Genomic DNA, 24,920 nt, shown 5'->3' with positions numbered 1-24,920 from the left:
ATTCGAGGAGTTAGATAACAGACTTTCTCCTGTGAATATAGAGCTGGTTTATTGGGCCGTGACGTGTTTACTTATTCATCTTGTTGACTCTAAATCTTTGCCAATTATTTGATGTGATCGGTTTACATGTGCGTCTTTTAAAAAATATGTTTGCTGAGTGGATTCAAATACAAATTGAAACCAGGTTTGCAGGCGTGATGCTCCATTCACATATCGAAGGTGAGAGAGATACTGTGGGGCACACGCTAAGTCCAGTATCTGAAGGTGATTAACAGACTGGGTTTTATGTTTAGTGATCCTGGGCGTGTTATCAACACCTTCCCTGGATACCAAGGCTAGATCAACTCTGGAAGGTATGGGAAACTGGGACTTGCCCCTGAGAGTAACCGAAGGTATAAGAACTAAAATAATCCAGAGTTAGAAAGGAGAAAAGGCCCAAAATGGAGCAGTCAGCAACAGGATGTCAATTAGTCTCTTCTTATTTTGGATTCATCAAATATCGACACACTCTGTTATTTGAAAAACAAAATATTAAAATCCAGCCCAGTTATAGGGGTTATTAACATCAGCAGAAACAATCCCCAACTGACAGAATGAACACGATTCAGTTAAGATGTGATTAACAGCAGCAATAACAGAATAATCCAATCCCTGCAGTCACATGTGAACTCGCTGGTGTCTCAGCAGGTCAGATGATGTCATGAAACTCTTTTTGGAGTTCACCTGCAAAACATAAAACATTAAACGGTGCCACCCGACCTGGGTGACACTCCAGACATTTAATAGGCCCTTTTTTTTTTCCACCCTTTGTTTTTTTTTGTGTTTTTCTTTTTTTGGGTTTTTTTTTTGGGCACTAAAATCACAATTTTCCCCAGTGCCCCCTATAAAAGGGAAGGGGGACACTAAAAGCACCGGCAATTAAAACAAATTAAACTTTAAAACGTAAAATCAAATTAAAATTTGGTTGCCGGGCGTGATGATGCACTCCAGTCCCTCCGGTGCCCACCTCTCGCGGAAGGCCGCGAGCGTACCGGTGGACACCGCGTGCTCCATCTCCAAGGACACCCTGGACCGGATGTAAGAGCGGAAGAGAGGCAGGCAGTCAGGTTGAACGACCCCCTCGACCGCCCGCTGCCTGGACCGGCTGATGGCACCCTTGGCCGTGCCCAGGAGCAGTCCTACGAGGAGGCCTTCGGACCTACCCGCTCCCCTCCGCACAGGGTGCCCAAAGATCAGGAGAGTGGGACTGAAGTGCAGCCAGAATTTCAGGAGCAGCCCCTTCAAATAATGGAACAGGGGCTGCAACCTCGTGCACTCAATAAAAACATGGAACACGGACTCCTCCAGACCGCAGAAATTGCAGGCGGCCTGGGAGTCCGTGAACCGGCTTAAAAATTTGTTGCACGGCACTGCTCCGTGCACCACCCTCCAGGCCAAGTCCCCGATGAATAGTGGGAGGACCCCTGCGTAGAGTGCCCTCCATCGGGGACCCCCGCCTCCTCCGGACGGCAAGATGGTACGCCATGGCGTGTCCGGACGGCCGGCGAGGATGGCAAAGTTGAGGGTGTGCAGGAGCAGCCCGTACAGGAAACCCCTCCGCGCGGAACTGAAAGGCACGGAGGGGATTTCCCCGAGGCGGCTCAAGTTGTGAGGCGCCGGCTCCGGGGTTTGGCGCCGATGAGGAATTCTCAGATGATGTCATGAAACTCTTTTGAGTTTACCTGCAAAAACATAAACATTAAAACCATGCCACCCGACCTGGGTGACACAGCAGACATTTTCAAGGCCACTTTTTTTTTAAATTTATTTATTTTTTGTTTTTTTTGGGGCGCTAAAATCAAATTTTTTTCCAGTGCCCCCTATAAAAGGAGAGGGGGACACTAAAAGCACCGGCAATGAAAACAAATTAAACTTTAAAACGTAAAATCAAATTAAAATTTGGTTGCCGGGCGTGATGATGCACTCCAGTCCCTCCGGTGCCCACCTCTCGCGGAAGGCCGCGAGCGTACCGGTGGACACCGCGTGCTCCATCTCCAAGGACACCCTGGACCGGATGTAAGAGCGGAAGAGAGGCAGGCAGTCAGGTTGAACGACCCCCTCGACCGCCCGCTGCCTGGACCGGCTAATGGCACCCTTGGCCGTGCCCAGGAGCAGTCCTACGAGGAGGCCTTCGGACCTACCCGCTCCCCTCCGCACAGGGTGCCCAAAGATCAGGAGAGTGGGACTGAAGTGCAGCCAGAATTTCAGGAGCAGCCCCTTCAAATAATGGAACAGGGGCTGCAACCTCGTGCACTCAATAAAAACATGGAACACGGACTCCTCCAGACCGCAGAAATTGCAGGCGGCCTGGGAGTCCGTGAACCGGCTTAAAAATTTGTTGCACGGCACTGCTCCGTGCACCACCCTCCAGGCCAAGTCCCCGATGAATAGTGGGAGGACCCCTGCGTAGAGTGCCCTCCATCGGGGACCCCCGCCTCCTCCGGACGGCAAGATGGTACGCCATGGCGTGTCCGGATGGCCGGCGAGGATGGCAAAGTTGAGGGTGTGCAGGAGCAGCCCGTACAGGAAACCCCTCCGCGCAGAACTGAAAGGCACGGAGGGGATTTCCCCGAGGCGGCTCAAGTTGTGAGGCGCCGGCCCCCGAGGGAGGTTCCGGGGTTTGGCGCCGATGAGGAATTCTCAGATGATGTCATGAAACTCTTTTTGGAGTTCACCTGCGAAAACATAAAACATTAAACCGTGCCACCCGACCTGGGTGACACGCCAGACATTTACAAGGCCCTTTTTTCCTTTTTTTGTTTTTTTTTGTGTTTTTCATTTTTTTTTGGATTTTTTTTTTGGGCGCTAAAATCACATTTTTCCAGTGCCCCCTATAAAAGGGAAGGGGACACTAAAAGCACCAGCAATTAAAACAAATTAAACTTTAAAACGTAAAATCAAATTAAAATTTGGTTGCCGGGCGTGATGATGCACTCCAGTCCCTCCGGTGCCCACCTCTCGCGGAAGGCCACGAGCGTACCGGTGGACACCGCGTGCTCCATCTCCAAGGACACCCTGGACCGGATGTAAGAGCGGAAGAGAGGCAGGCAGTCAGGTTGAACGACCCCCTCGACCGCCCGCTGCCTGGACCGGCTGATGGCACCCTTGGCCGTGCCCAGGAGCAGTCCTACGAGGAGGCCTTCGGACCCACCCGCTCCCCTCCGCACAGGGTGCCCAAAGATCAGGAGAGTGGGACTGAAGTGCAGCCAGAATTTCAGGAGCAGCCCCTTCAAATAATGGAACAGGGGCTGCAACCTCGTGCACTCAATAAAAACATGGAACACGGACTCCTCCAGACCGCAGAAATTGCAGGCGGCCTGGGAGTCCGTGAACCGGCTTAAAAATTTGTTGCACAGCACTGCTCCGTGCATCACCCTCCAGGCCAAGTCCCCGATGAATAGTGGGAGGACCCCTGCGTAGAGTGCCCTCCATCGGGGACCCCCGCCTCCTCCGGACGGCAAGATGGTACGCCATGGCGTGTCCGGACGGCCGGCGAGGATGGCAAAGTTGAGGGTGTGCAGGAGCAGCCCGTACAGGAAACCCCTCCGCGCGGAACTGAAAGGCACGGAGGGGATTTCCCCGAGGCGGCTCAAGTTGTGAGGCGCCGACTCCGGGGTTTGGCGCCGATGAGGAATTCTCAGATGATGTCATGAAACTCTTTTAGGAGTCTACCTGCAAAACATAAACAACATTAAACTGTGCCACCCGACCTGGGTGACACAGCAGACATTTTCAAGCTCCTTTTTTTTTTTTTTTTTTTTTTTTTTTTTTTGGGGCGCTAAAATCAAATTTTTCCAGTGCCCCCTATAAAAGGAGAGGGGGACACTAAAAACACCGGCAATTAAAACAAATTAAACTTTAAAACGTAAAATCAAATTAAAATTTGGTTGCCGGGCGTGATGATGCACTCCAGTCCCTCCGGTGCCCACCTCTCGCGGAAGGCCGCGAGCGTACCGGTGGACACCGCGTGCTCCATCTCCAAGGACACCCTGGATCGGATGTAAGAGCGGAAGAGAGGCAGGCAGTCAGGTTGAACGACCCCCTCGACTGCCCGCTGCCTGGACCGGCTGATGGCACCCTTGGCCGTGCCCAGGAGCAGTCCTACGAGGAGGCCTTCGGACCCACCCGCTCCCCTCCGCACAGGGTGCCCAAAGATCAGGAGAGTGGGACTGAAGTGCAGCCAGAATTTCAGGAGCAGCCCCTTCAAATAATGGAACAGGGGCTGCAACCTCGTGCACTCAATAAAAACATGGAACACGGACTCCTCCAGACCGCAGAAATTGCAGGCGGCCTGGGAGTCCGTGAACCGGCTTAAAAATTTGTTGCACAGCACTGCTCCGTGCATCACCCTCCAGGCCAAGTCCCCGATGAATAGTGGGAGGACCCCTGCGTAGAGTGCCCTCCATCGGGGACCCCCGCCTCCTCCGGACGGCAAGATGGTACGCCATGGCGTGTCCGGACGGCCGGCGAGGATGGCAAAGTTGAGGGTGTGCAGGAGCAGCCCGTACAGGAAACCCCTCCGCGCGGAACTGAAAGGCACGGAGGGGATTTCCCCGAGGCGGCTCAAGTTGTGAGGCGCCGACTCCGGGGTTTGGCGCCGATGAGGAATTCTCAGATGATGTCATGAATCCCATTTCACACTCAGAGCAGGTGAACAGCCTCTCCCCAGTGTGATTGTGACAATGCATTTCCAGTTTACAAGGTTGGGTTCAGTTCTGCATCCACTGTGCGCAGAGTGACAACAAAATCAATGAGCTGCTAATTTTCTCTGCTGGATAATGGGCCTTTTGTGCTGGCCCAATAGGGTGAGCCCGGACTGGCCCACTAGGGTGAGCCCGGACTGGCCCAATAGGGTGAGCCCGGGCTGGCCCAATAGGGTGAGCTCGGGCTGGCCCAATAGGGTGAGCTCGGGCTGACCCAATAGGGTGAGACCAGGCTAGCCCAATAGGGTGAGCCCGGGTTGACCCAATAGGGTGAGCCCAGGTTGACCCAATAGGGTGAGCCCAGGTTGACCCAATAGGGTGAGCCCAGGTTGACCCAATAGGGTGAGCCCGGGTTGACCCAATAGGGTGAGCCCGGGTTGACCCAATAGGGTGAGCTCGGGCTGACCCAATAGGGTGAGCCCAGGTTGACCCAGGGACATCAGACAACAATCAGCACAAGGTTCCCTTTCAGGGGCCACTGACCTGGGCACAAACATGTGTCCAATCAAACTGACAGACATCCTGAAGCCCCGCCCACCCATTGTCCCTGCCGTGTCGAAGCTCCGAGTCGAGCGCTTGCTTTGGGAGTGTCCTATTGGGCATATGGACAGCTGAATGTGAAGATTACACTCCATAATCCCTCACGTTTAACAGTGTCAAAGGCCTTGGTCAGGTCAAAGAAGGTTGAACCAATCCCACAGTCACTGACACCAATCTCCTCCCATGTGATATAAATCGACACTTGTCACTGACACCAAGTGGATTGGGAAAATATGTTCAAGAGTAAGACTGTAGAAACACAATGGCAAACATTTAAGGAGATATTACATAACTCTCAGCAAAGATTTATTCAAGTGAAAATAAAGATGCTAAGAGAAGGATGAACCATCCCTGGCTAACTAAGGAAGTAAAGGATGGTGTCAAATTGAAAAAAGGCATACAATGTTGCGAAGGACAGTGGAAGGCCAGAGGATTGGGAAATTTTTAGAAACCAGCAAATGACGACTTAAAAAATGATAAAAACAGAGAAGATAGCAGATGGAGCAAACTAACAAGAAATATAAAAACAGACAGTAAGAGCTTCTACAGGAATATAAAATGGAAACGAGTAGCTAAAGTAAACATTGGTCCCTTAGAAGATGAGACTGGAGAATTAATAATGGGAAACACGGAAATGGCAGAGACTTTGAACAAATATTTTGTATCGGTCTTCACGGTAGAGGATACTAAAAACATCCCAACAGTTGATAATCAAGGAGCTAATGCGGGGGCGGGGGGGGTAACTTAAAACAGTCACTGTCACTAGAGATTAAGTACTAATCAAACTAATGGGACTAAAGGTGGACAAGTCTCCTGGACATGATGACATGCATCCTAGGGTCTTTAAAGAAGTGGCTGCAGAGATAGTGGATGCATCGGTTGTAATCTACCAAAATGCCCTGAATTCTGGAGAGATCCCAGCGGACTGGAAAACCGCAAATGTACATCTCTAATTAAGAAACGAGGGAGACAGAAAGCAGGAAACTATAGACCAGTTAGCCTACCATCTGTCATTCAGAAAATACTGGAGCCTATCATTAAGGAAGTAGTAGCAGAACATTTAGGAAATTATATTGCAGTCAAGCAGAGTCAGCATGGTTTCATGAAAGGGAAATCATGTTTGACAAATTTCCTGGAATTATTTGAGGATGTAACAAGCAAAGTGGATAAAGGAGAACCAGTTGATGTCATATATTTGGATTTCCAGAAAGCATACCATATGGTGCCACACAAAAGGTTACTTCACAAACTAAGAGTTCACGGGGTTGCGGGTAATATATCAGCATGGATAGAGGATTGGCAAACTAACAGAAAACTAACAGAGAGTCAGGATAAATGGATCATTTTCAGCTTGGCAAACTAACTAGTGGGGTGCCGCAGGGATCAGTGCTGGGGACTCAACTATTTACAACTAATATAAATAACTTGGCTGAAGGGGCTGAGTGTAACATAGTCAACTTTGCTGATGATACAAAGATAGGTTGTGAGGAGGACGCAAAGAATCTACAAGGTGACATAGATAGGCTCAGTGAGTGGGCAAAAATATGGCAGATGGACGATAATGTGGTAAAATGTCAGGTTATCCCTTTTGGTAGGAAAAATAAAAAAGCAAAGAATTATTTAAATGGGGACAATTACAAAATGCTGTAGTACAGAGGGATCTGGAGGTTCTTGTACATGAAACTCAAAAAGTTAGCATGCAAGTACAGCAAGTAATCAGGAAGGCAAATGGAATGCTGGCCTTTATTGCAAGGGGGATGGAGTATAAAAGTAGGGAAGTCTTGCTACAACTGTATAGGGTATTGGTAAGACCACACCTGGAGTACTGTGTACAGTTTTGCTCTGGATTTGTCTCTATTCCCGTGCCGAGGGGATTGTTACACCAGACGGGAGGGGCTACATTTGGGGACACTGATTCTCCACCAATTCCCATTCCCCTTCTTTCTGGTGGATAATGGAGGGGCCACTGTGTGTAATGTGCAAGTCAGTAAGAATTGTCAGCAAGCTCTTTGTAATTGGAGATTTTATTCAGTGGAAACTTTGACACAATTGTAGATTTTGTAACAAAGGTCAATTTAGAATTAAAGTAAAAATTCATAATTTTATTGCAAAGTGAATATCTGTTGAGAGTTTCTGAATTAAGGGGAAAGATAACATACAGCGTTTCTTAAGTGGACACTGCAGCCCCAAGAACACAATCAGTAATCTATCTAGAATATTAAAGTCCAGCACGTTATAGGGTTATTAACATCAGCATAAATAAACCCCAAATGTCAGAATGAACATGGTTCAGTCAGGATGTGATTAAAAGCAGCAAGAACAGCAGAATCCCACCCCTGCAGTCACTTGTGAACTCGCTGGTGTGTCAACAGGGTGGATGATCGAGTGAATCCCTTCCCACACTCAGAGCAGGTGAACGGCCTCTCCCCAGTGTGAACTCGCTGATGTGTCAGCAAGTCGGATGACTGAGTGAATCCCTTCCCACATTCAGAGCAGGTGAACGGCCTCTCCCCAGTGTGAAATTGCTGGTGTCTCAGCAGGGTGGATGACTGAGTGAATCCTTTCCCACACTCAGAGCAGGTGAACGGCATCTCCCCAGTGTGAACTCGCTGTGTGTTAGCAGGATGGATGACTGAGTGAATCGTTTCCCACACACGGAGCAGGTGAATGGCCTCTCCCCAGTGTGAACTCGCTGGTGTTTCAGCAGGTTGGATTGCTCAGTGAATCGCTTCCCACACTGAGAGCAGGTGAATGGTCTCTCCCCAGTGTGAACTCGCTGGTGTTTCAGCAGGTCGGATGATGCATTGAATCCCTTCACACTCAGAGCAGTGAATGGCCTCTCCCCGGTGTGAACTCGCTGGTGCATCAGCAGGCTGGATGACCCACTGAATGCCTTCCCACACTCAGAGCAGGTGAAAGGTCTCTCCCCAGTGTGAACTCGCCGGTGGGCGACAAGTTGGGATGACTGAGTGTATCCCTTCCCACACTCAGAGCAGGTGAATGGCCTCTCCCCACTGTGACTGCGTCGATGAATTTCCAGCTCAGACGGTGATCTGAATACCTTCCCACAGTCCCCACATTTCCACGGTTTCTCCGTGGTGCGGGTATCCTTGTGACTCTCCATGGTTGGACAATCAGTTGAAGCCTCGCCCACTCACACAAGACGTTTACAGTTTCTTTGCACTTTGAATGGTGTGATGTTTTTTCAGGCTGTGTAACTGGTTAGAGCTCTTTCCACAGTTAGTGCACTGGAACACTCACTCGGGTGTGTGTGTCTCGGTACATTTCCAGTCAGGATGATAATTGAAATCTTTTCCAACAGACAGAACAGACAAACATTTCTCCTTCCATTTTCAAAGGCCGATGATATTCAGGTCCTGATGAATCGACTGCCTCCATCAGATCTTGACCCGATGTTTGGTTTGTATTTCCTGTCTGAAAGTTTCCCCTTCTAATACGCTGTAAAAGGAGATAACAAAACTCATCACTGTAAGGCGGGAGTCGAGAGAGGCAGCGTCCTATAAAAGGCTCAGCAGTCCGGGGAGCATCGAGAGAGGCGGGAGTCGAGAGAGGCAGCAGCCTATAAAAGGCTCAGCAGTCCGGGGAGCGTCGAGAGAGGCGGGAGTCGAGAGAGGCAGCGGCCTATAAAAGGCTCAGCAGTCCGGGGAGCGTCGAGAGAGGCGGGAGTCGAGAGAGGCAGCAGCCTATAAAAGGCTCAGCAGTCCGGGGACCGGTGCAGCTCCAGCTGGGAGAGAAGGCAAAAAAGAAGTAGAAAGAAATCAAAAGGTGACGTCACAGCCAACGTGGTAAGTGATTGGCTGCGGATTGGTGAGTAGTTTTTCTTTTTCTTTTTCTTTATTAGTCAGTAACTTTTAACATTGTTGTCGCCAATTTAAGTGTATCTAAGGGTTAAGTCATGGCAGGACAGCTCGGTCACGTGATATGCTCCTCCTGCACCATGTGGGAACTCGGGGATAACACCAGTGTCCCTGACGACTACATGTGCGGGAAGTGTATCCACCTCCGGCTCCTGACGGTCCGCGTTGCGGAGTAGGAGCTGAGGGTGGATTCACTCTGGAGCATCCACGATGCTGAGAATGACGTGAGTAGCACGTGGAGCGAGTTGGTCTTACCGCAGGAGAAGGGTCCACAGCCAGCGAGGGAATGGAAGACCAGCAGGAAGAGTAGTGCAAGGAAGGTAGTGCAGGGGTCCCCTGTGGTCATCCCACTGCAAAACAGATACACTGCTTTGAGTACTTTTGAGGGGGATGACTCATCAGGAGAGGGCAGCAGCAGCCAATTTCATGGCACCGTGGCTGGCTCTGTTGCACGGGAGGGCAGGAAAAAGAGTGGGGGAGCGATAATGATAGGGGATTCAATTGTAAGGGGAATAGATAGGCGTTTCTGCGGCCGCAACCGAGACTCCAGGATGGTATGTTGCCTCCCTGGTACAAGGGTCAAGGATGTCTCGGAGCGGGTGCAGCACATTCTAAAAAGGGAGGGAGAACAGCCAGTTGTCGTGGTGCACGTTGGTACCAACGACATAGGTAAAAAAAAAGGGATGAGGTCCTACGAAATGAATTTAAGGAGCTAGGAGCTAAATTAAAAAGTAGGACCTCAAAAGTAGTAATCTCGGGATTGCGACCAGTGCCACGTGCTAGTCAGAGTAGGAATCGCAGGATAGCTCAGATGAATACGTGGCTTGAGCAATGGTGCAGCAGGGAGGGATTCAAATTCCTGGGGCATTGGAACCGGTTCTGGGGGAGGTGGGACCAGTACAATCCGGACGGTCTGCACCTGGGCAGAATCGGAACCAATGTCCTCGGGGGAGTGTTTGCTAGTGCTGTTGCGGAGGAGTTAAACTAATATGGCAGGGGGATGGGAACCAATGCAGGGAGATAGAGGGAAACAAAAAGGAGGCAAAAGCAAAAGAAGAAACGAAATGAGGAAAAGTGGAGGGCAGAGAAACCCAAGGCAAAGAACAAAAAGGGCCATTGTACAGCAAAATTCTAAAAGGACAGAGGGTGTTAAAAAAACAAGCCTAAAGGCTTTGTGTCTTAATGCAAGGAGTATCCGCAATAAGCTGGATGAATTAACTGTGCAAATAGATGTTAACAAATATGATGTGATTGGGATTACGGAGACGTGGCTCCAGGATGATCAGGGCTGGGAACTCAACATCCAGGGGTATTCAACATTCAGGAAGGATAGAATAAAAGGAATAGGAGATGGGGTAGCATTGCTGGTTAAGGAGGAGATTAAGGCAATAGTTAGGAAGGACATTAGCTTGGATGATGTGGAATCTATATGGGTAGAGCTGCAGAACACCAAAGGGCAAAAAACGTTAGTGGGAGTTGTGTACAGACCTCCAAACAGTAGTAGTGATGTTGGGGAGGGCATCAAACAGGAAATTAGGGGTGCATGCAATAAAGGTGCAGCAGTTATAATGGGTGACTTTAATATGCACATAGATTGGGCTAACCAAACTGGAAGCAATACGGTGGAGGAGGATTTCCTGGAGTGCATAAGGGATGGTTTTTTAGACCAATATGTCGAGGAACCAACTAGGGGGGAGGCCATCTTAGACTGGGTGTTATGTAATGAGAGAGGATTAATTAGCAATCTCGTTGTGCGAGGCCCCTTGGGGAAGAGTGACCATAATATGGTGGAATTCTGCATTAGGATGGAGAATGAAACAGTTAATTCAGAGACCATGGTCCAGAACTTAAAGAAGGGTAACTTTGAAGGTATGAGGCGTGAATTGGACTGGGATGGATTGGCGAATGATACTTAAGGGGTTGACTGTGGATGGGCAATGGCAGACATTTAGAGACCGCATGGATGAACTACAACAATTGTACATTCCTGTCTGGCATAAAAATAAAAAAGGGAAGGTGGCTCAACCGTGGCTATCAAGGGAAATCAGGGATAGTATTAAAGCCAAGGAAGTGACATACAAATTGGCCAGAAATAGCAGCGAACCTGGGGACTGGGAGAAATTTAGAACTCAGCAGAGGAGGACAAAGGGTTTGATTAGGGCAGGGAAAATGGAGTATGAGCAGAAGCTTGCAGGAAACATTAAGACGGATTGCAAAACTTTCTGTAGATATGTAAAGAGAAAAAGGTTAGTAAAAACAAACGTAGGTCCCCTGCAGTCAGAATCAGGGGAAGTCATAACGGGGAACAAAGAAATGGCGGACCAATTGAACAAGTACTTTGGTTCGGTATTCACGAAGGAGGACACAAACAACCTTCTGGTTATAAAAGGGGTCGGGGGGTCTAGTAAGGAGGAGGAACTGAGGGAAATCCTTATTAGCCGGGAAATTGTGTTGGGGAAATTGATGGGATTGAAGGCCGATAAATCCCCAAGGCCTGATGGACTGCATCCCAGAGTACTTAAGGAGGTGGCCTTGGAAATAGTGGATGCATTGACAGTCATTTTCCAACATTCCATTGACTCTGGATCAGTTCCTATCGAGTGGAGGGTAGCCAATGTAACCCCACTTTTTAAAAAAGGAGGGAGAGAGAAAACAGGTAATTATAGACCGGTCAGCCTGACATCGGTAGTGGGTAAAATGATGGAATCAATTATTAAGGATGTCATAGCAGTGCATTTGGAAAGAGGTGACATGATAGGTCCAAGTCAGTATGGATTTGTGAAAGGGAAATCATGCTTGACAAATCTTCTGGAATTTTTTGAGGATGTTTCCAGTAGAGTGGATAAGGGAGAACCAGTTGATGTGGTATATTTGGACTTTCAGAAGGCGTTCGACAAGGTCCCATACAAGAGATTGATGTACAAAGTTAGAGCACATGGGATTGGGGGTAGTGTGCTGACATGGATTGAGAACTGGTTGTCAGACAGGAAGCAAAGAGTAGGAGTAAATGGGTACTTTTCAGAATGGCAGGCAGTGATTAGTGGGGTACCGCAAGTTTCTGTGCTGGGGCCCCAGCTGTTTACACTGTACATTAATGATTAAATGTAGTATCTCCAAATTTGCGGATGACACTAAGTTGGGTGGCAGTGTGAGCTGCGAGGAGGATGCTGTGAGGCTGCAGAGCGACTTGGATAGGTTAGATGAGTGGGAAAATGCATGGCAGATGAAGTATAATGTGGATAAATGTGAGGTTATCCACTTTGGTGGTAAAAACAGAGAGACAGACTATTATCTGAATGGTGACAGATTAGGAAAAGGGGAGGTGCAAAGAGACCTGGGTGTCATGGTACATCAGTCATTGAAGGTTGGCATGCAGGTGCAGCAGGCGGTTAAGAAAGCAAATGGCATGTTGGCCTTCATAGCAAGGGGATTTGAGTACAGGGGAAGGGAGGTGTTGCTACAGTTGTACAGGGCATTGGTGAGGCCACACCTGGAGTATTGTGTACAGTTTTGGTCTCCTAACCTGAGGAAGGACATTCTTGCTATTGAGGGAGTGCAGCGAAGTTTCACCAGACTGATTCCCGGGATGGCGGGACTGACCTATCAAGAAAGACTGGATCAACTGGGCTTGTATTCACTGGAGTTCAGAAGAATGAGAGGGGACCTCATAGAAACATTTAAAATTCTGACGGGGTTAGACAGGTTAGATGCAGGAAGAATGTTCCCAATGTTGGGGAAGTCCAGAACCAGAGGTCACAGTCTAAGGATAAGGGGTAAGCCATTTACAACCGAGATGCGGAGGAACTTCTGCACCCAGAGAGTGGTGAACCTGTGGAATTCTCTACCACAGAAAGTTGTTGAGGCCAATTCACTAAATATATTCAAAAAGGAGTTAGATGAGGTCCTTACTACTAGGGGGATCAAGGGGTATGGCGAGAAAGCAGGAATGGGATACTGAATTTGAATGTTCAGCCATGAACTCATTGAATGGTGGTGCAGGCTAGAGGGCCGAATGGCCTACTCCTGCACCTATTTTCTAAGACAGAAATTCAGGATAGACACATCTAGTTTCCATGGAACATTCTTTACTCTCTCGTTCTTCCAAAACTGTGAATCCCTGTCCCACACATTGTCTCTCCTGCCGTGCTGAAATCCAAACCCATCACACATTTCTCGACACTTTCTCCTCCACACCCAGTTTTCACCATCAATTCAGGCTGGGTTCAGGTCTACTCTCACTGGTTCCCTATCCCCGTCCTCCCCAGAATATACTGACACTGGCTGGGTTCAGGTCTACACTCACTGGTTCCTTTATTAGTCGGGAAATTGTGTTGGGGAAATTGATGGGATTGAAGGCCGATAAATCCCCAGGGCCTGATGAACTGCATCCCAGAGTACTTAAGGAGGTGGCCTTGGAAATAGCGGATGCATTGACAGTCATTTTCCAACATTCCATTGACTCTGGATCAGTTCCTATCGAGTGGAGGGTAGCCAATGTAACCCCACTTTTTAAAAAAGGAGGGAGAGAGAAAGCAGGGAATTATAGACCGGTCAGCCTGACCTCAGTAGTGGGTAAAATGATGGAATCAATTATTAAGGATGTCATAGCAGCGCATTTGGAAAATGGTGACATGATAGGTCCAAGTCAGCATGGATTTGTGAAAGGGAGATCATGCTTGACAAATCTTCTGGAATTTTTTGAGGATGTTTCCAATAAAGTGGACAAAGGAGTACCAGTTGATGTGGTATATTTGGACTTTCAGAAGGCTTTCGACAAGGTCCCACACAAGAGATTAATGTGCAAAGTTAAAGCACATGGGATTGGGGGTAGTGTGCTGACGTGGATTGAGAACTGGTTGTCAGACAGGAAGCAAAGAGTAGGAGTAAATGGGTACTTTTCAGAATGGCAGGCAGTGACTAGTGGGGTACCGCAGGGTTCTGTGCTGGGGCCCCAGCTGTTTACATTGTACATTAATGATTTAGACGAGGGGATTAAATGTAGTATCTCCAAATTTGCGGATGACACTAAGTTGGGTGGCAGTGTGAGCTGCGAGGAGGATGCTATGAGGCTACAGAGTGACTTGGATAGGTTAGGTGAGTGGGCAAATGCGTGGCAGATGAAGTATAATGTGGATAAATGTGAGGTTATCCACTTTGGTGGTAAAAACAGAGAGACAGACTATTATCTGAATGGTGACAGATTAGGAAAAGGGAAGGTGCAACGAGACCTGGGTGTCATGGTACATCAGTCATTGAAGGTTGGCATGCAGGTACAGCAGGCGGTTAAGAAAGCAAATGGCATGTTGGCCTTCATAGCGAGGGGATTTGAGTACAGGGGCAGGGAGGTGTTGCTACAGTTGTACAGGGCCTTGGTGAGGCCACACCTGGAGTATTGTGTACAGTTTTGGTCTCCTAACTTGAGGAAGGACATTCTTGCTATTGAGGGAGTGCAGCGAAGATTCACCAGACTGATTCCTGGGATGGTGGGACTGACCTATCAAGAAAGACTGGATCAACTGGGCTTGTATTCACTGGAGTTCAGAAGAGTGAGAGGGGACCTCATAGAAACGTTTAAAATTCTGACGGGTTTGGACAGGTTGGATGCAGGAAGAATGTTCCCAATGTTGGGGAAGTCCAGAACCAGGGGTCACAGCCTAAGGATAAGGGGTAAGCCATTTAGGACCGAGATAAGGAGAAACTTCTTCACCCAGAGAGTGGTGAACCTGTGGAATTCTCTACCACAGAAAGTAGTTGAGGCCAATTCACTAAATATATTCAAAAGGGAGTTAGATGAAGTCCTTACTACTCGGGGGATCAAGGGGTATGGCGTGAAAGCAGGAAGTGGGTACTGAAGTTTCATGTTCAGCCATGAACTCATTGAATGGCGGTGCAGGCTAGAAGGGCTGAATGGCCTGCTCCTGCACCTATTTTCTATGTTTCTATGTTCCCCTCCCGTGAGTGTGGTGATTCTGGCTGGGTTCAGTTTCACACTCACTGGCTCCCCTCTGCTCGCCTGTGTTCGGTTCTGCACTCACTCGTTCTTGGATCTCTCCTCTCCTGAAGGTGCTGATTCTAATTAGGTTCAGTTCTGCACGCACTGGTTCCCCTCCCTCCCCTGAAGGTGCTGACTCTGGCTGGGTTCAGTTCTACACTCACTGGTTCCCTCCCCTGAAGGTGCTGACTCTGGCTGGGTTCTCTTCCAGACATTGACATCACTCACTTTGTTCCTGCACCAAGATGGTCGCGCATGCGCCTTGCTACTCACTAAACCAAGATGACGGAGCGCTGAATCTGCCTTCCTGCATCAAGATGGCCGCCGTTAGGCTGTGTCTGTGACCGGGAGAAAGCCCCGAAACTGCAAGCGGCGATATTCCGGTTATTATTCCGGGTTTGCGGCGAGCATCGGTTGTTTATTAAGTCTCCCCGGCTCCCCGCTGGTCTATTACTCCGCTCCGTCCTGCTGAAAAACGCAACTCTGTGGCGCCTGTCTGAAACGTGTCTCCTCCGCCATTACAGGCAGCGCGCATGCTCCAAATCCAGCCAGGACCCGCGCCTGCGCACTGAGCTCCTGTAGTCTGATGAGGCACATTCTCCCCGCGGGGAATGCTGGGTGAAAATACCGCCATTGGAAGTCCATGTTATTGAATGGAACATGATTTACTTAGATTGCATTGGTCACTGAACCATGTTCATTCTGGCAGTAAGACTTTGTTTCTGATGATCTCGATAACCCCGATATGTGGGCTGGAGATTAATATCCGGTATAAATATTGAATAAATCAGCTTTGTTTCAAACACAGTTTGTCGAATATTTGATTTCTCCATAATCAGAGGAGACTAGTTGATGTTCTGTTACCCACTGTTCCATTTTAGGGCTTTTTCTTACTCTAACTTATATCACTTCTCACCTAGTTCGCCTTCTGTCATATCAAACCTCAAAGTTGTTCCGTTTGAGTACATGACTTGTGGTTGTAGTAGGCTTAACTGCAGTGTCTCACTTTAAACTCAGCTGCAATCCTTTGAACAACCCCTTTATTGAACTGTCTTGCATAACATTTGAAATCCGTTATTTCTGTATCAGTTTACCCGTTTTTGGAACCGATTTAATTTAAAGAACTCATCCGCACATTTTGCATGTGATAGCCTGTGAAATATTCTAATATTTGTAATTGCCATTGTCACAATCTCCGTTCCCTAGCCACTGATTCCCCAACTCTCCCCAACTTCTGTCTGATGCTGAACCAGACTGTTCGCAACCTTGGTGTTATACTTGACCTTGAAATAAGTTTGTGACCATATATCTGTAGCATAACTAAGATTGCTTATTTCCACCTCTGGAACATCGCCCGTCCACACTATTGCCTCAGCTCATCCACTGCTGAAGCCCTCATCCATGCCTTTGTTACCTCTGGACATGACTATTCCAACGCACTCCTCCCACATTCTACCCTACATAAACGAGAGTTGATCCAAAACTCGGCTGCCCATGCCTTAACTCGCAACAAGTCAAGCTCACCTGTCACCCCTGTTCTTGCTGACCTGCATTGCCTTCTGGTTAAGCAGTCAGTGGGTGGGGATTGCTCTGTATCTGACCCGTGCTGTACGTGCCCTGGGAGTATTTGAGGCAGGGTAGAGGGAGCTTTACTCTGTATCTAACCCATGCTGTACATGCCCTGGGATATTGTAGACTGTGGTTTACTCTGCATCAACCCTGGTATTGTTTGGGACAGGATGGAGTGAGATTTACTCTGTATCTAAGCCGTGCAGTACTGGTAGTCATGAAATCAGTGGTAGAGAAAATGCTAGAATCGATTATTAAGCACGTGGTAACAGGGCACTTCGAAAGTAATAACAGGATTGGGCAGAATCAACACGGATTTATGAAGGGGCAATTGTACCTGACAAAACTGTTAGTGTTTTTTGAGCTTGTTGTTGGTGTTTCAGGCAGCGGGGTAACACCCATTTGGAATTTTGCATTCCTTACTGCAATTTTTGATCAGCTCACGCTTTCTGGAGTTTACTACTCAGCCTTTCTTGCCCTTGTTCCTTGATTTATCCACTTTAGTTATTTTCATTATTTTGAATTATTTTGTTTAAGAGTATGTTCCTTTAGGTTCTAGTTTCTTCTTTTTTGGTAAATTGGATTCTCTGATGCCCTCTGTTTATTGTGTCTGGACCACTGGGCTGTGTATGTGTCGTTCTGGACACTGATGTAATGCTCTCTATATAGATTAAATCTAGGGTGGGGTTAATATGGGTAATACACGTTCTGTTCGAGCTTTCTCTTTTTAGTTGTTTGGGTATTCTCCTGTCCATTATTTGCTGTATCAGAGCTGCTGTGGCTCTGTGTGTCATTCTGGACACTGACACCTTGTTCTAATTTTATTCTGGATACTATTTCTAGGGTTAGGGCCTTTGTTGTTTGGCACAGTGGGGTAATGTTCCTTTGGAACTTTCATGGAAGTGTTTTATTAATAATTAAATTGATGGTAAATTGAGATTAACCAAGAGATTACATTGATGAAGATTGGATTGTATTTATATACTGTCCCTCTTTAGGGGTTGTTGGTTTAGGAAGGGTTATTTTTTAGGGGGGGTGGTTGGGTTTGTCAGTTAAAATTGGTTATTCGGTGGGATGTTAGTTCCTTACTCTGTATTCAATTGATATTTGTGGAGTTAGGGAACGTAAGTAAGCCAATTGTATTTTTTGAATGTATTAATATTATTACCGGTGTTTTAAGTTAGGGATATTAATTGGGGAATTATTGTTATTGTTTAAGCTGTTCAAGGATCCTGTGGAACCTGCCTATTGGAAACGGAGACTTGTTGCTGCTGTTGGGCAGAATGCTGATTGGTCACAGCATGGAGCCGCATGTCCCTGAGTCTGTGTCTTCCCATTTTATTCATTTAAACATTTGTGAATTTGTGGATTAAGTTTCGGTTACATGGGTGGGGAGGGCGGGGGGTTCGGATTTGGTGGGTTTGCTAAAGTTTTTGGGTTGTGGAGAGCGGGTCTGTTGTTTATTAACGGGGTTGGAGCGGTGGCTGAGGAAAAGAGTGTTTGAAGATCAGACCCTCAAATCTGCCACCAAGCTCATGGTTTACAGGGTTGTACTAATACCTGCCCTCCTGTATGGCTCAGAGACATGGAAAATGAACAATAGACACCTCAAATCGCTGGAGAAATACAACCAATGATGTCTCCGCAAGATCCTACAAATCCCCTGGGAGGACAGATGCACCAACATTAGCGTCGTCGATCAGGCCAACTTCGAAGCACTGACCCCACTCGATCGGCTCCACTGGGCAGGCCACATAGTTCGCATGCCAGACACAAGACTCCCAAAGCAAGCGCTCTATTCAGAACTCCTTCACGGCAAACGAGCCAAAGGTGGACAGAGGAAATGTTACAAGAACACCCTCAAAGCCTCCCTGATAAAATGCAACAGCCCCTCTGACATCTGGTAGTCCCTAGCCAACGAACGCCCGAACTGGAGGAAGTGCATCTTGGAGGGCGCTGAGCACCTCGAGTCTCGTCGCCGAGAGCAAGCAGAAATCAAGCGCAGGCAGTGGAAAGAGCGTGTGGCAAACCAGTCCCACCCACCCTTTACCTCAACGACTCCCTGTTCCACCTGTGAGAGAGTCTGTGGTTCTCGTACTGGACTGTTCAGTCACCTGAGAAATCACTTTTAGAGTGGAATAAGTGTTCCTCGATTCTGAGGGACTGCCGATGATGATGATGATGATCTCCGTTTGTTTTGCTGGGATCTCCGATTTTATATTTTTTGAAAAAAAAATTTTTTTGTTTTTGTGCAATTGTATCTTGCTGCGAGGTCTCGGTTAGATTGTGAGTGTGGGGGGGGGGTCACGGTTAAGTTGTGTGTTGGGGTGGGGGTCACGGTTAAGTTGTGTGTTGGGGTGGGGGTCACGGTTAAGTTGTGTGTGGGGGGGGTTTCGGTTAGGTTGTGTGTGGGGGGGGCTCTCGGTTAGGTTGTGGGGGGTTTCAGTTAGGTTGTGTGGTGGGGGGTCACAATCAGGTTGTGTGTGGGGGTAGGGGGGGGCTCTCAGTTAGATTGTGTGTGGTGGGGTCTCAGTTAGGTTCTGTGGCGGGGTCACAGTTAGGTTTTGTGTGTGTGGGGGGCGCATGGTTAGGTTGTGTGTGTGGGGGGGGTCTCGGTTAGGCTGTGTATGTGTGGGGGTCATGGTTAGGTTGTGTGTATGTGGGGTGGGGTCTCGGTTTGGTTGTGTGTGTGGGGGGGGAGTCTCATTTAGGTTGTGTGTGGGGGGAGTCTCGGTTAGCTTTTGTGTGGGGGGGTCACGATTAGGTTTTGTGTGTGGGGGGCGGGTCACGGTTAGATTGTGTGTGTGGGGGGCGGGTCACGGTTAGATTGTGTGTGTGGGGGGCGGGTCACGGTTAGATTGTGTGTGTGGGGGGGGGGGTCACGGTTAGATTGTGTGTGGGGGGGAGGTCACAGTTAGGTTGTGTGGGGGGGGAGGTCACGGTTAGATTGTGTGTGGGGGAGGTCACGGTTAGATTGTGTGTGGGGGGGGGTCACGGTTAGATTGTGTGTGTGGGGGGGGTCACGGTTAGATTGTGTGTGGGGGGGGGTCACGGTTAGATTGTGTGTGTGGGGGGGGTCACGGTTAGATTGTGTGTGTGGGGGGGGTCACGGTTAGATTGTGTGTGTGGGGGGGAGGTCACGGTTAGATTGTGTGTGGGGGGGGAGGTCACGGTTAGATTGTGTGTGGGGGGGGGTCACGGTTAGATTGTGTGTGTGGGGGGGGTCACGGTTAGATTGTGTGTGGGGGGGGAGGTCACGGTTAGATTGTGTGTGGGGGGGGGTCACGGTTAGATTGTGTGTGTGGGGGGGGTCACGGTTAGATTGTGTGTGTGGGGGGGGTCACGGTTAGATTGTGTGTGTGGGGGGGGTCACGGTTAGATTGTGTGTGGGGGGGGGTCACGGTTAGATTGTGTGTGGGGGGAGGTCACGGTTAGATTGTGTGTGGGGGGGGAGGTCACGGTTAGATTGTGTGTGGGGGGGGAGGTCACGGTTAGATTGTGTGTGGGGGGGGGTCACGGTTAGATTGTGTGTGTGGGGGGGGTCACGGTTAGATTGTGTGTGTGGGGGGGGTCACGGTTAGATTGTGTGTGTGTGGGGGGGGAGGTCACGGTTAGATTGTGTGTGTGTGGGGGGGGAGGTCACGGTTAGATTGTGTGTGGGGGGGGGTCACGGTTAGATTGTGTGTGTGGGGGGGGTCACGGTTAGATTGTGTGTGGGGGGGGAGGTCACGGTTAGATTGTGTGTGGGGGGGGGTCACGGTTAGATTGTGTGTGTGGGGGGGGTCACGGTTAGATTGTGTGTGTGGGGGGGTCACGGTTAGATTGTGTGTGGGGGGGGGTCACGGTTAGATTGTGTGTGGGGGGGAGGTCACGGTTAGATTGTGTGTGGGGGGGGAGGTCACGGTTAGATTGTGTGTGGGGGGGGGTCACGGTTAGATTGTGTGTGGGGGGGGGTCACGGTTAGATTGTGTGTGTGGGGGGGGTCACGGTTAGATTGTGTGTGTGGGGGGGGTCACGGTTAGATTGTGTGTGTGTGGGGGGGGAGGTCACGGTTAGATTGTGTGGGGGGGGAGGTCACGGTTAGATTGTGTGTGTGTGGGGGGGGAGGTCACGGTTAGATTGTGTGTGTGGGGGGGGTCACGGTTAGATTGTGTGTGGGGGGGAGGTCACGGTTAGATTGTGTGTGTGGGGGGGTCACGGTTAGATTGTGTGTGGGGGGGGGAGGTCACGGTTAGATTGTGTGTGTGGGGGGTCACGGTTAGATTGTGTGTGTGGGGGAGGTCACGGTTAGATTGTGTGTGTGGGGGGGGTCACGGTTAGATTGTGTGTGTGGGGGGAGGTCACGGTTAGATTGTGTGTGTGGGGGGAGGTCACGGTTAGATTGTGTGTGTGTGGGGGGGGAGGTCACGGTTAGATTGTGTGTGGGGGGAGGTCACGGTTAGATTGTGTGTGTGTGGGGGGGGGTCACGGTTAGATTGTGTGTGTGGGGGGGGTCACGGTTAGATTGTGTGTGTGTGGGGGAGGTCACGGTTAGATTGTGTGTGTGGGGGGAGGTCACGGTTAGATTGTGTGTGTGGGGGGAGGTCACGGTTAGATTGTGTGTGTGGGGGGAGGTCACGGTTAGATTGTGTGTGTGGGGGGAGGTCACGGTTAGATTGTGTGTGTGTGGGGGGGGAGGTCACGGTTAGATTGTGTGTGTGGGGGGGAGGTCACGGTTAGATTGTGTGTGTGGGGGGGGTCACGGTTAGATTGTGTGTGGGGGAGGTCACGGTTAGATTGTGTGTGGGGGGGAGGTCACGGTTAGATTGTGTGTGTGGGGGGGGTCACGGTTAGGTTGTGTGTGTGGGGGGGTCACGGTTAGATTGTGTGTGGGGGGGGGTCACGGTTAGATTGTGTGTGTGGGGGGGGTCACGGTTAGGTTGTGTGTGTGGGGGGGTCACGGTTAGATTGTGTGTGGGGGGGGGGGTCACGGTTAGATTGTGTGTGGGGGGAGGTCACGGTTAGATTGTGTGTGGGGGGAGGTCACGGTTAGATTGTGTGTGGGGGGGGTCACGGTTAGATTGTGTGTGTGGGGGGGGTCACGGTTAGGTTGTGTGTGTGGGGGGGTCACGGTTAGATTGTGTGTGGGGGGGGGGGTCACGGTTAGATTGTGTGTGGGGGGAGGTCACGGTTAGATTGTGTGTGGGGGGAGGTCACGGTTAGATTGTGTGTGTGTGGGGGGGGGTCACGGTTAGATTGTGTGTGTGTGGGGGGGGGTCACGGTTAGATTGTGTGTGTGGGGGGGAGGTCACGGTTAGATTGTGTGTGGGGGGGAGGTCACGGTTAGATTGTGTGTGTGGGGGGGGTCACGGTTAGATTGTGTGTGGGGGAGGTCACGGTTAGATTGTGTGTGGGGGGGGAGGTCACGGTTAGATTGTGTGTGGGGGGGGAGGTCACGGTTAGATTGTGTGTGGGGGGAGGTCACGGTTAGATTGTGTGTGGGGGGGGAGGTCACGGTTAGATTGTGTGTGTGGGGGGGGTCACGGTTAGATTGTGTGTGTGGGGGGGAGGTCACGGTTAGATTGTGTGTGTGGGGAGGGTCACGGTTAGATTGTGTGTGGGGGGAGGTCACGGTTAGATTGTGTGTGTGGGGGGGGTCACGGTTAGATTGTGTGGGGGAGGGTCACGGTTAGATTGTGTGTGTGTGGGGGGGGGTCTCGGTTAGATTGTGTGTGGGGGGAGGTCACGGTTAGATTGTGTGTGGGGGGGGGTCACGGTTAGATTGTGTGTGGGGGAGGTCACGGTTAGATTGTGTGTGTGGGGGGGGTCACGGTTAGATTGTGTGTGTGGGGGGGGTCACGGTTAGATTGTGTGTGTGGGGGGGGGGTCACGGTTAGATTGTGTGTGGGGGGAGGTCACGGTTAGATTGTGTGTGTGGGGGGGGGTCACGGTTAGATTGTGTGTGGGGGGAGGTCACGGTTAGATTGTGTGTGTGGGGGGAGGTCACGGTTAGATTGTGTGTGTGGGGGGGGGGTCACGGTTAGATTGTGTGTGTGTGGGGGGGGTCACGGTTAGATTGTGTGTGGGGGGGGGAGGTCACGGTTAGATTGTGTGTGGGGGGGGGGTCACGGTTAGATTGTGTGTGGGGGGGGTCACGGTTAGATTGTGTGTGGGGAGGGGGGGGGAGGTCTCGGTTAGATTGTGTGTGGGGGGGGGGTCACGGTTAGATTGTGTGTGGGGGGAGGTCACGGTTAGATTGTGTGTGGGGGGGATGGGTCACGGTTAGATTGTGTGTGGGGGGGGTCTCGGTTAGATTGTGTGTGTGGGGGGGGTCACGGTTAGATTGTGTGTGGGGGGGGGTCACGGTTAGATTGTGTGTGGGGGGGGTCTCGGTTAGATTGTGTGTGGGGGGGGGTCACGGTTAGATTGTGTGTGGGGGGGGTCACGGTTAGATTGTGTGTGTGGGGGATGGGTCACGGTTAGATTGTGTGTGGGGGGGGTCACGGTTAGATTGTGTGTGTGGGGGGGGTCACGGTTAGATTGTGTGTGTGTGGGGGGGGAGGTCACGGTTAGATTGTGTGGGGGGGGAGGTCACGGTTAGATTGTGTGTGTGTGGGGGGGGAGGTCACGGTTAGATTGTGTGTGTGGGGGGGGTCACGGTTAGATTGTGTGTGGGGGGGGAGGTCACGGTTAGATTGTGTGTGTGGGGGGGTCACGGTTAGATTGTGTGTGGGGGGGGGAGGTCACGGTTAGATTGTGTGTGTGGGGGGTCACGGTTAGATTGTGTGTGTGGGGGAGGTCACGGTTAGATTGTGTGTGTGGGGGGGGTCACGGTTAGATTGTGTGTGTGGGGGGAGGTCACGGTTAGATTGTGTGTGTGGGGGGAGGTCACGGTTAGATTGTGTGTGTGTGGGGGGGGAGGTCACGGTTAGATTGTGTGTGGGGGGAGGTCACGGTTAGATTGTGTGTGTGTGGGGGGGGGTCACGGTTAGATTGTGTGTGTGGGGGGGGTCACGGTTAGATTGTGTGTGTGTGGGGGAGGTCACGGTTAGATTGTGTGTGTGGGGGGAGGTCACGGTTAGATTGTGTGTGTGGGGGGAGGTCACGGTTAGATTGTGTGTGTGGGGGGAGGTCACGGTTAGATTGTGTGTGTGGGGGGAGGTCACGGTTAGATTGTGTGTGTGTGGGGGGGGAGGTCACGGTTAGATTGTGTGTGTGGGGGGGAGGTCACGGTTAGATTGTGTGTGTGGGGGGGGTCACGGTTAGATTGTGTGTGGGGGAGGTCACGGTTAGATTGTGTGTGGGGGGGAGGTCACGGTTAGATTGTGTGTGTGGGGGGGTCACGGTTAGGTTGTGTGTGTGGGGGGGTCACGGTTAGATTGTGTGTGGGGGGGGGTCACGGTTAGATTGTGTGTGTGGGGGGGGTCACGGTTAGGTTGTGTGTGTGGGGGGGTCACGGTTAGATTGTGTGTGGGGGGGGGGGTCACGGTTAGATTGTGTGTGGGGGGAGGTCACGGTTAGATTGTGTGTGGGGGGAGGTCACGGTTAGATTGTGTGTGGGGGGGGTCACGGTTAGATTGTGTGTGTGGGGGGGGTCACGGTTAGGTTGTGTGTGTGGGGGGGTCACGGTTAGATTGTGTGTGGGGGGGGGGGTCACGGTTAGATTGTGTGTGGGGGGAGGTCACGGTTAGATTGTGTGTGGGGGGAGGTCACGGTTAGATTGTGTGTGTGTGGGGGGGGGTCACGGTTAGATTGTGTGTGTGTGGGGGGGGTCACGGTTAGATTGTGTGTGTGGGGGGGAGGTCACGGTTAGATTGTGTGTGGGGGGGAGGTCACGGTTAGATTGTGTGTGTGGGGGGGGTCACGGTTAGATTGTGTGTGGGGGAGGTCACGGTTAGATTGTGTGTGGGGGGGGAGGTCACGGTTAGATTGTGTGTGGGGGGGAGGTCACGGTTAGATTGTGTGTGGGGGGAGGTCACGGTTAGATTGTGTGTGGGGGGGGAGGTCACGGTTAGATTGTGTGTGTGGGGGGGGTCACGGTTAGATTGTGTGTGTGGGGGGGAGGTCACGGTTAGATTGTGTGTGTGGGGAGGGTCACGGTTAGATTGTGTGTGGGGGGAGGTCACGGTTAGATTGTGTGTGTGGGGGGGGTCACGGTTAGATTGTGTGGGGGAGGTCACGGTTAGATTGTGTGTGTGTGGGGGGGGGGTCTCGGTTAGA

General features: G+C 50.5%; 1 pseudogene; it reads right to left on the bottom strand.

Moving 5' to 3' along the window:
• LOC139253656 (zinc finger protein 585A-like) overlaps nucleotides 1–24,920 on the bottom strand; it is a 55,512-nt pseudogene that overhangs the window by 10,059 nt on the left and 20,533 nt on the right.

This window comes from Pristiophorus japonicus, unplaced genomic scaffold (assembly GCF_044704955.1).
Source record: "Pristiophorus japonicus isolate sPriJap1 unplaced genomic scaffold, sPriJap1.hap1 HAP1_SCAFFOLD_495, whole genome shotgun sequence".
NCBI lineage: Eukaryota > Metazoa > Chordata > Chondrichthyes > Pristiophoridae > Pristiophorus > Pristiophorus japonicus.
This window is presented reverse-complemented; position numbering and strand designations above follow the sequence as displayed.